This window comes from Gavialis gangeticus, unplaced genomic scaffold (genome assembly GCF_001723915.1).
Source record: "Gavialis gangeticus isolate Ggan-Ray unplaced genomic scaffold, GavGan_comp1, whole genome shotgun sequence".
NCBI classification, from domain to species: Eukaryota; Metazoa; Chordata; order Crocodylia; family Gavialidae; genus Gavialis; species Gavialis gangeticus.
In genome coordinates, this window is record NW_017729031.1 from 52,572,310 (window position 1) to 52,579,468 (window position 7,159).

Sequence of the window (7,159 nt, forward strand, 5' to 3'; positions counted from 1 at the left end):
GGGGCGGCGGGAGGGCTAGCGCCAGGCCCAGGCTCCCGCGGACATGTTCTGCGCAGCAGGAGCCCCGGCGCTGAGGGAAACTTCAGCGCCGCAACAGCCGGAGCGAGCACACGTGTGTCCTGCCTCCCGGGACAGGACGTGTCCGGCTCAGGCACGTTCAGCGCTCGTGCTCTGCCTCTTTTGGGTGCTTTGTAACGGCCTCATGCCACTGAGTGGCCGGCCCCTTCACAGAAGCGTTTTGAAGTTGTGGCATCCGCGGATGTTTGGATGAGGGAGACTGAGCCAGACCGCCCCCTCCCCCGGCCCTTTACCATGACAGTCGCTTGCTCTGGCCTCATTCCTGGACCAGCCTGGCAGCAACATCACTCTACCGCTACTCTTTTATTTCACATTCCCTCTGTGCTCTGCTTTTAGGAACTCATATTTGTGTTTTCTCGTGTTTACCTTGGACTTTCTGCAGAAGAGGCCTTCCTACATAAGCTTATCTGAGTCAGGTAGTTTTGGTTTGTTTCAGGTACATTTTTGTAAGGGACGTGATACAGTGGCATCCACAACTGAAGGTTGCAGCTTCTCTAACCATTACTATGCAAAGGGGCGAGCCTGTGACTGATAACTGAGAAATCGACTTGTTCATGATTGGGAAATTTCCTTGAGTAAACACCTGTGTGCCTTTACTTGCAAGCCTCTGCTCATCAAGCTCATCAAAAGTGGCTTTACTGAATCGATACAAAGTGTAAGTTGGTCAGTATAGTGGCATCTATTTCAGTAGTGCTTTGCTGGTATAGATCTTAGATATATCTAGACTAAGAAAGAATTTGGAGTGTAGACTTTGTGCGACACCCAGACACTATAAAATGTTTCTGAAGGATGGAGTCCCTGAACCCTTTAGTTCGAATACTAATATCTTCCCCTTTCTTGGAAGAGGAGGGTTAGGAAGAGATGGGTTGTCTTAGCAGCACTTTTTCTGCCCATTGTGGGTGTGTATGCGTTGGAGAATCTTTCATATCGAGCTTTGGATAGTTGATTAATGCTGTGGCCATTTGGTGTCTGATAATTTTTTTAAGCCTCATGTGTTTTGGAATTAATGAGAAGTTGGCAGTGAAGGTATGTGGGAGGAGACAGGAAGTGGGGGAATAAATTTAAGATATTAGGTTCATAGATTTTGGGTGAAAAAGTGGTTAACAAAGACAAAAGGAAAGAGGAATGGTGAGAGAGATGATATTTTTAAATATTAGTCTATATAAAAATTTTGCAACATGGAGTGATAGTACACAATGATATGTAACTCTTATTAATTTTAATTGTAGGAAGCATACATTTTCTGGAGGTGTAATATAAGTGAAAGTAATATTTTTGTGTGAGCAGCATTTTGACTTTCATTATACTTCCTTCTGTTAACAAACTCTGGAAAAAAACCTTTATAACTAGCAATTTCTATCTTTATGCTCAGATTAAAAAGGAGTATTTGGAAAGTTTGAGCAAATTTTCTTTATCTGTGTTTTGGAATAATCTTACAGAAAACACCTCCACTTGCTGAACTTCATAGCCTGACATTTCCCTGGCTTCAGTGAGAACTAGTTTCCAGGTCAGTCTGCAAAAGGAAAGTTAAATTTCTGAAAAATATTTTTATGTGCAGATACAAACTTCCATCAAATACAGAATTACATTAAGAAGTAGTAATATGGGTGAAATGTGGTTTTGCGCAGCCTTTTAACTGTCAGTTTCCAACTAGATGTTTGTTTCCTAAATTCTGGCTTCCATTGTGTCTGTCCATGTGGCTATACATTTTTGGAAAAGTACCATGAGCTCTGGTTTGCGTTTTTTTGTTTTGGTTAGGTTTTGAAAAAGATTTTAAAACAAAAACAAGCATCGCCATCCCATACACATGGTGATATTGAGCTTGGAACTATTCTATTTTTTTTGGGTAGTCTGCATATAATAAATCCACTGAATTCACCGAGCTGCTTTTTGCTTTGGGAGTTAAACAATATATACAGTCAAGTTTGTTTCAACTTGTTGAGCAGTGGTTTTCCTTCTGTGATTTTAAAAGACGAGGGTCAGAAGTTGTTCCAGGTATCAAATGTACAAGGAAACGTAAGTGGGGAAGTTTCTTGCTCCCTGTCCTGTTCCCTGCAGCCACTAAGAGTAGTCTGCTACCATCCTCTGTATAACTTCTGTGTCAGGTATTTGAAGACTATTTTCAGCACTTCTGTTAGTCTTTTCTTCCTTGGACTAAATAACCCATTTTCCCAGTCTTTCCTAAATCATGTTTCCCAGGCTTGTAATCATTTTGTTGATCTTCACTGGACTAGTTTACTTCTCTGGACATAGTTTACTAGTTTGTCTGCCTCCCTCTTGAAGTATGAGTCTCAAAACTAGATACCAGGTGACACCTCACCAGTACCATATAGAAAGGAAGCATAATTCCTCCCCTTGATTTATCAGGGATAGTCCTATTAATACCACCCAGTATGCAATTGTCGTTTTTGCAGCAAGAGCACACTGTTGGCTTGTATTCCGTTTATGATCCACTGTAAGTCTCAGGTTTTTTTCTCCAGTATTGCAGTGTAGCTAGTCATTCCCCAGTCTGTATTTTTACATGCAGTTGTTCCATATTAAGTGCAGAATGTCATACTTTTCTGCACTGAACTTTGTTTCACAGTTGGTAGGGTCAGAAGGGACCTAAGCAGATCATCAAGTCCGACCCCCTACCATGGGCAGGAAAGGATGCTGGGGTCAAATGACCCCAGCTAGGTGGCTGTCTAGCTTTCTTTTGAAGACCCCTGGGGTAGGAGCAAGCACCACTTCTCTTGGAAGTTGGTTCCAGCTCCTAGCCACTCTGACAGTGAAATAGTGTCTCCTGATATCTAGCCTGAATCTACTCTCAGTCAACTTATGGCTGTTGTTCCTTATTACCCCTGGTAGTGCTCCGGGGAACAGGGACTCTTCCATTGCCTGCTGGTCCCCCTTTGCAAATTTATAGGAGGCCACCAGATCCCCTCTCAGCCTTCTCTTGTGGAGGCTGAACAGGTTCAGGTCCCATAGCCTCCCCTCATAGGGCCTGCCCTGCTGCCACCTGATAATGCGAGTGGCCCTCCTGTGGACCCTCTCCATGTTGTCCACATCCCTCTTGAAGTGCAGCGCCCAGAACTGGACACGGTACTCCAACTGTGGCCTGACCAGTGTTGCATAGAGGGGGAGGATCACCTCCTTGGACCTGCTCGTGATGCATCTGTGGATGCATGACAAGGTGCAGTTGGCCTTCCTGACCGCGTCCCCACGTTGGTGGCCCATGTTCATCTTGTTTGATTAATTTTGGATCATTTCTCCAGTTTATCAAGGTTGTTTGAATCCTAATCCCAGTCCAATCCTGTTGTAATCCTAACTTCCAGGATGTCTGCAACTCTACTCATATTAGTGTCATCTATAAATTTGCTAAATGTGCATTCAATCCCATCCTTCAAATAGTTAATGGAGATACTAAATGATGGTAGACCCAGGACAGACCCCTCTTAATTCTGTCTCCTTATTAGACATTAAGCAATTGATGATTACGTTTAAGCACAAAGATCCAACCAGTTATGGATCTACCTTATAGTAGTTTAATTTAGACCGGTGGTTCTCAACCTTTTTAGATTTGAGGCATCCTTCTTAACCTCATCCCTAATGATATATTATGCCCAAGTTCCACTTCTTGTAGAATTCCATTTTGAGTTTCAATTTCTTGAAGAGTTTACTGTTTAGCAAGGCTGGTCTCCTGCTGCACTTCTCATCCTTTCTTTGAATAAGCCTAGCCTGCACTTGCACACTTAATGAGGTCTTTTTGAAGGAGACCCAGCTCTCCTGGATGCCTTTTCTCCCTCAGACTTGCCTCCTATAGGCTCCCACACACCAGTTCTTTCAGTTCGTTAAAATCTGATTTTATAAAGTCCAGTCTCTTTATTTTGTTTCACTCCTTCCTTTCCTTAGGATCTTGAACTCTTATCATTTCATGCTCATTGTCAGACAAATTGCCTTCTACCTTCACATTCTTGACTAATTCCTCCCTGTTTATGGGAAGAAAATTGAGAACAGCTTCCTCCCTACTTGGCTTCTCTACCACCTGTACCAAAAAGTTATTACCAAAACACTCTAGGAACTTTCTTGGGCTGCCCGCATTCTCCTGTGCTATCCTCCTAGCAGATGTTTTCGTAATTAAAGTCTCCCATGAGCACCAAGCCCTGCAACTTGGATATTTTAGTTAGTTGCTTGGAAAAGTGCAATCACCCCATCCCTCTAGTTAGTTGGTCTGTAGCAGGCGCCCACCATGACATCACCCTTGTTCTCTCGCACTTGACTTGACCAGAGGCTTTCAACAGGTTTACTTGCTTCATGCTTTGCAGTGTACACTGGAACAAGTGTACATCTCTTCTATATAAAAGGCAATATAATTTCCTCTTTTTCCCACTTCCTGAACAAATTATACCTAAGGAGGAAGTATTCCTAGCTTGCATGCTGTGTCAAAATCCACCAGATGTCTTCTGGTTCAGCTTAGATAGCCCTGCACAGGAGTTCTTGGTAATAAAACTATGACTATGTTGAAACCAATGCTGTTATATATAGGTGCACAGTTTTGCCTGAACAGTTTTCAGTGCACAGATGTGGCCTAATTTTAGAAGTAACATAAACCTAGGCACCTCCTGAATGAGAAAGGATTAAAGTTAGAATAACATGATGATGGGTCTTTTAGTTGTAGAAATGTTCAAAAAATGTTATTTGTAGGCAGCCTGACCCAGGTGAGGTTTAAGGAAGTAAATAATAAAAAATGGCCATTTAGCAAATGGGGATAGTAATATTTCCTTGTGTAGAAGTAAGCATAGCAAAGAACAGAGATGGGAATAGTAGAAGAGAGGGAAGAATTAATTTAGATTAGTAATCTATGAGAAAAAAATCAACTTTTCTGGTACCAGAAGAAGTTGAAATTAATTGTTGTATATTCCATTATGTTCTCAATTACAACAACTTTGTGCCGAGCTCTAAAGGTGTTCGCTCATTCAGTGGGAACAGCAGCACTATTTTCATGGAAAGAAATTGCCCCTCTTGTCTGTCTTGAGAAATAGAAATGGCTAGTCTCAAATACTTTACTGGCATCATTCTCTCTTATGCTTCTGCTTAGGGGTGCACCGATAGACATTTTGGGGGCCGATACTAATAGCTGATTTTCAAGGAAGCATATTACCTGATGCTGATCCAATTTCCAATACAGCTGAGTCCAGCTGGTAAGTCAGTTGTGGTGAAAGTGGAGAGAGAGGGAAGGGGTTTGAGGAAAGCAAATCAATGCCCCCCACAGTGAGAGAAGGAGTGGAGCTGGGGTAGGCTCTGGCGGGGCGGGTGTGGGACAGAGCCATGGCTCATCCCAAGGGGGTGCGGCTCCCGCTGCTACATGCCACTCATTCAGTGGCTCCCGCCGCTGCTCCTGCCGCTTGTGTGGGAGGGTGCAGGGCGGGGGTGCGTACCCCTGGATCTACATGGGGTGAGCCAGATGGGCTGGGGCTACACTGCACTATACTTGGGGTGGGCGGTGGCAGTACTGGGAGGGGGCTATGGTGAAATTTGGAGTGGCTGCAGCCCCTCCTCCTCAGGCCCCTCCCAGCACTGCCGCCACCCGCCCCAAGCACAGCCCCTGGCCCCAGCTCGCAGCTGCAGCCTGGCCGGCCCATCCCTTGCAGATCCGGGGGCAGATGCCCTCCCCCCGTGCCCTCATGGACGAGTAGTGGGGCAGTGGTGGGAGCCGCCAGACAAGCGGCAGCTCCATCCCGCACCTGCTTCACCCCTGCTGGGCACCGCCTACATCAGCTCCAGCCCTACTCCTCCCTCACTGTGGGCGGTGTTGATCTGACCCCCCATGCCTCTTCCCTTCCCCTCCCCTTTCACCACAACAGACTTACCAGCTGCACGCAGCTCTCTGTGTTGCTGGGCTGTGTTCCTTGCTGCCTGTGTGCAATGCTATGGCTGCATGCACACACGAATGTTTATTGGCCAAATTACCAGAAAAAAGAAAAGAAAAGAAAAAAAAGGCGCAGAACAAGCCTCACACTCCCCACCTCTGGCAGCAGGGATCAGGGCCTTTGAAGGGTTGTGGCAGAGCTCCCCTGTCCCCCGCCCTGCACAGCGTGGGACAGTTGGGGACAACAGGGATCACCCCCGCCTGGCACCCATGCAGCAGCTGCCCCATGGTGTGGGTGCAGTGTGGCTTGGCAGGGCACTGCATGCTGTCTGGGAGCTGGGGCTGAATGGTGCTGGGCTCTGGGTAACTGCTGGAGCTGCTCCAGCTCCCAGATGGTGCCCTGCCGAACCATGCTATGCGCTGTACCTGCACCATGGGGCAGCTGTTGGGGGGGTGCAATCCCCACTGCCCCATGCTGCACGGGGGGGCTCTGCCATGAGCCCCCAGAGGCCCTGATTGCGCTGCTGTAGCTGGTAAGTGCGGGGCTTTTTCTTTCCTTTTTTTTTTTTTTTTTTTAAGTGCAGGGAGGCTGGGGCCGGGCAGGGAATGGTGCCAGGCAGGGCACCCATGGGGGCTTCTCCTGCAGCTCCTCCCGATGGGGCAGAGGCAGGCACAACTGGACATACCACAGGAGAAGCGCCTATGGCTGTCCCGCCCAGCCCCTTCTCCCACCGGGCCCAGTCTCCTGGCACTTTTATTAAAAAAAAAAACAAAAAAAACCCCCACATTCACTGGATCTGTCAGTGGCAATTGGGGCCTCTGGGGGCTCTTAATAGAGCCCCCCTGTGTGGTGTGGGGGGCAGGGGGATGCTCTCCTTCTCTTGGTATCTGTGTGGCAGCTGTCACATTGCGCAGGTGCAGCGTGGCTTGTCAGGGTGCTGTGTGCTGTCTGGGAGCTGGGGTGGCTCCGTGTGTCAGCTGGAGCCCTGCACTGCTCAGCCCCAGTGACCCCAGCTACCAGGCAGTGCACAATACCCTCCTGAGCCATGCTATACCCGCACCATGGCGTAGCTGCTGCATGGGTGCTGGGGGGTGGGGCGATCCCCACTGCCCTGTGCTGCACAGGGGGGGTCTACCATGAGCCCCTCTGAGCCCCCCAGCAGCCCCGATTGTGCTGCTGCAGCTGGTGAGCTTTTTTTTTTTTTTTTTTTTTTTTTAGGGGGGGGGGGGGGG

At 47.4% G+C, this 7,159-nt stretch overlaps 1 protein-coding gene across 4 annotated transcripts in view; it reads left to right on the top strand.

Moving 5' to 3' along the window:
* The first annotated feature begins 359 nt into the window (after positions 1-359).
* The window catches only part of PPIG (peptidylprolyl isomerase G), a 93,299-nt gene continuing 86,499 nt past the window's right edge, over positions 360-7,159 (top strand). Inside the window, exons 1-3 of one of the 4 annotated variants that reach the window (XM_019522770.1) lie at positions 360-733; positions 1,451-1,585; positions 5,156-5,258. The gene's annotated coding sequence lies outside the window, so the exon portion shown is untranslated. The remainder of the gene's footprint in view (positions 734-1,450; positions 1,586-5,155; positions 5,259-7,159) is intronic. The other 3 variants (XM_019522769.1, XM_019522771.1, XM_019522772.1) reach the window with 3 other exon arrangements.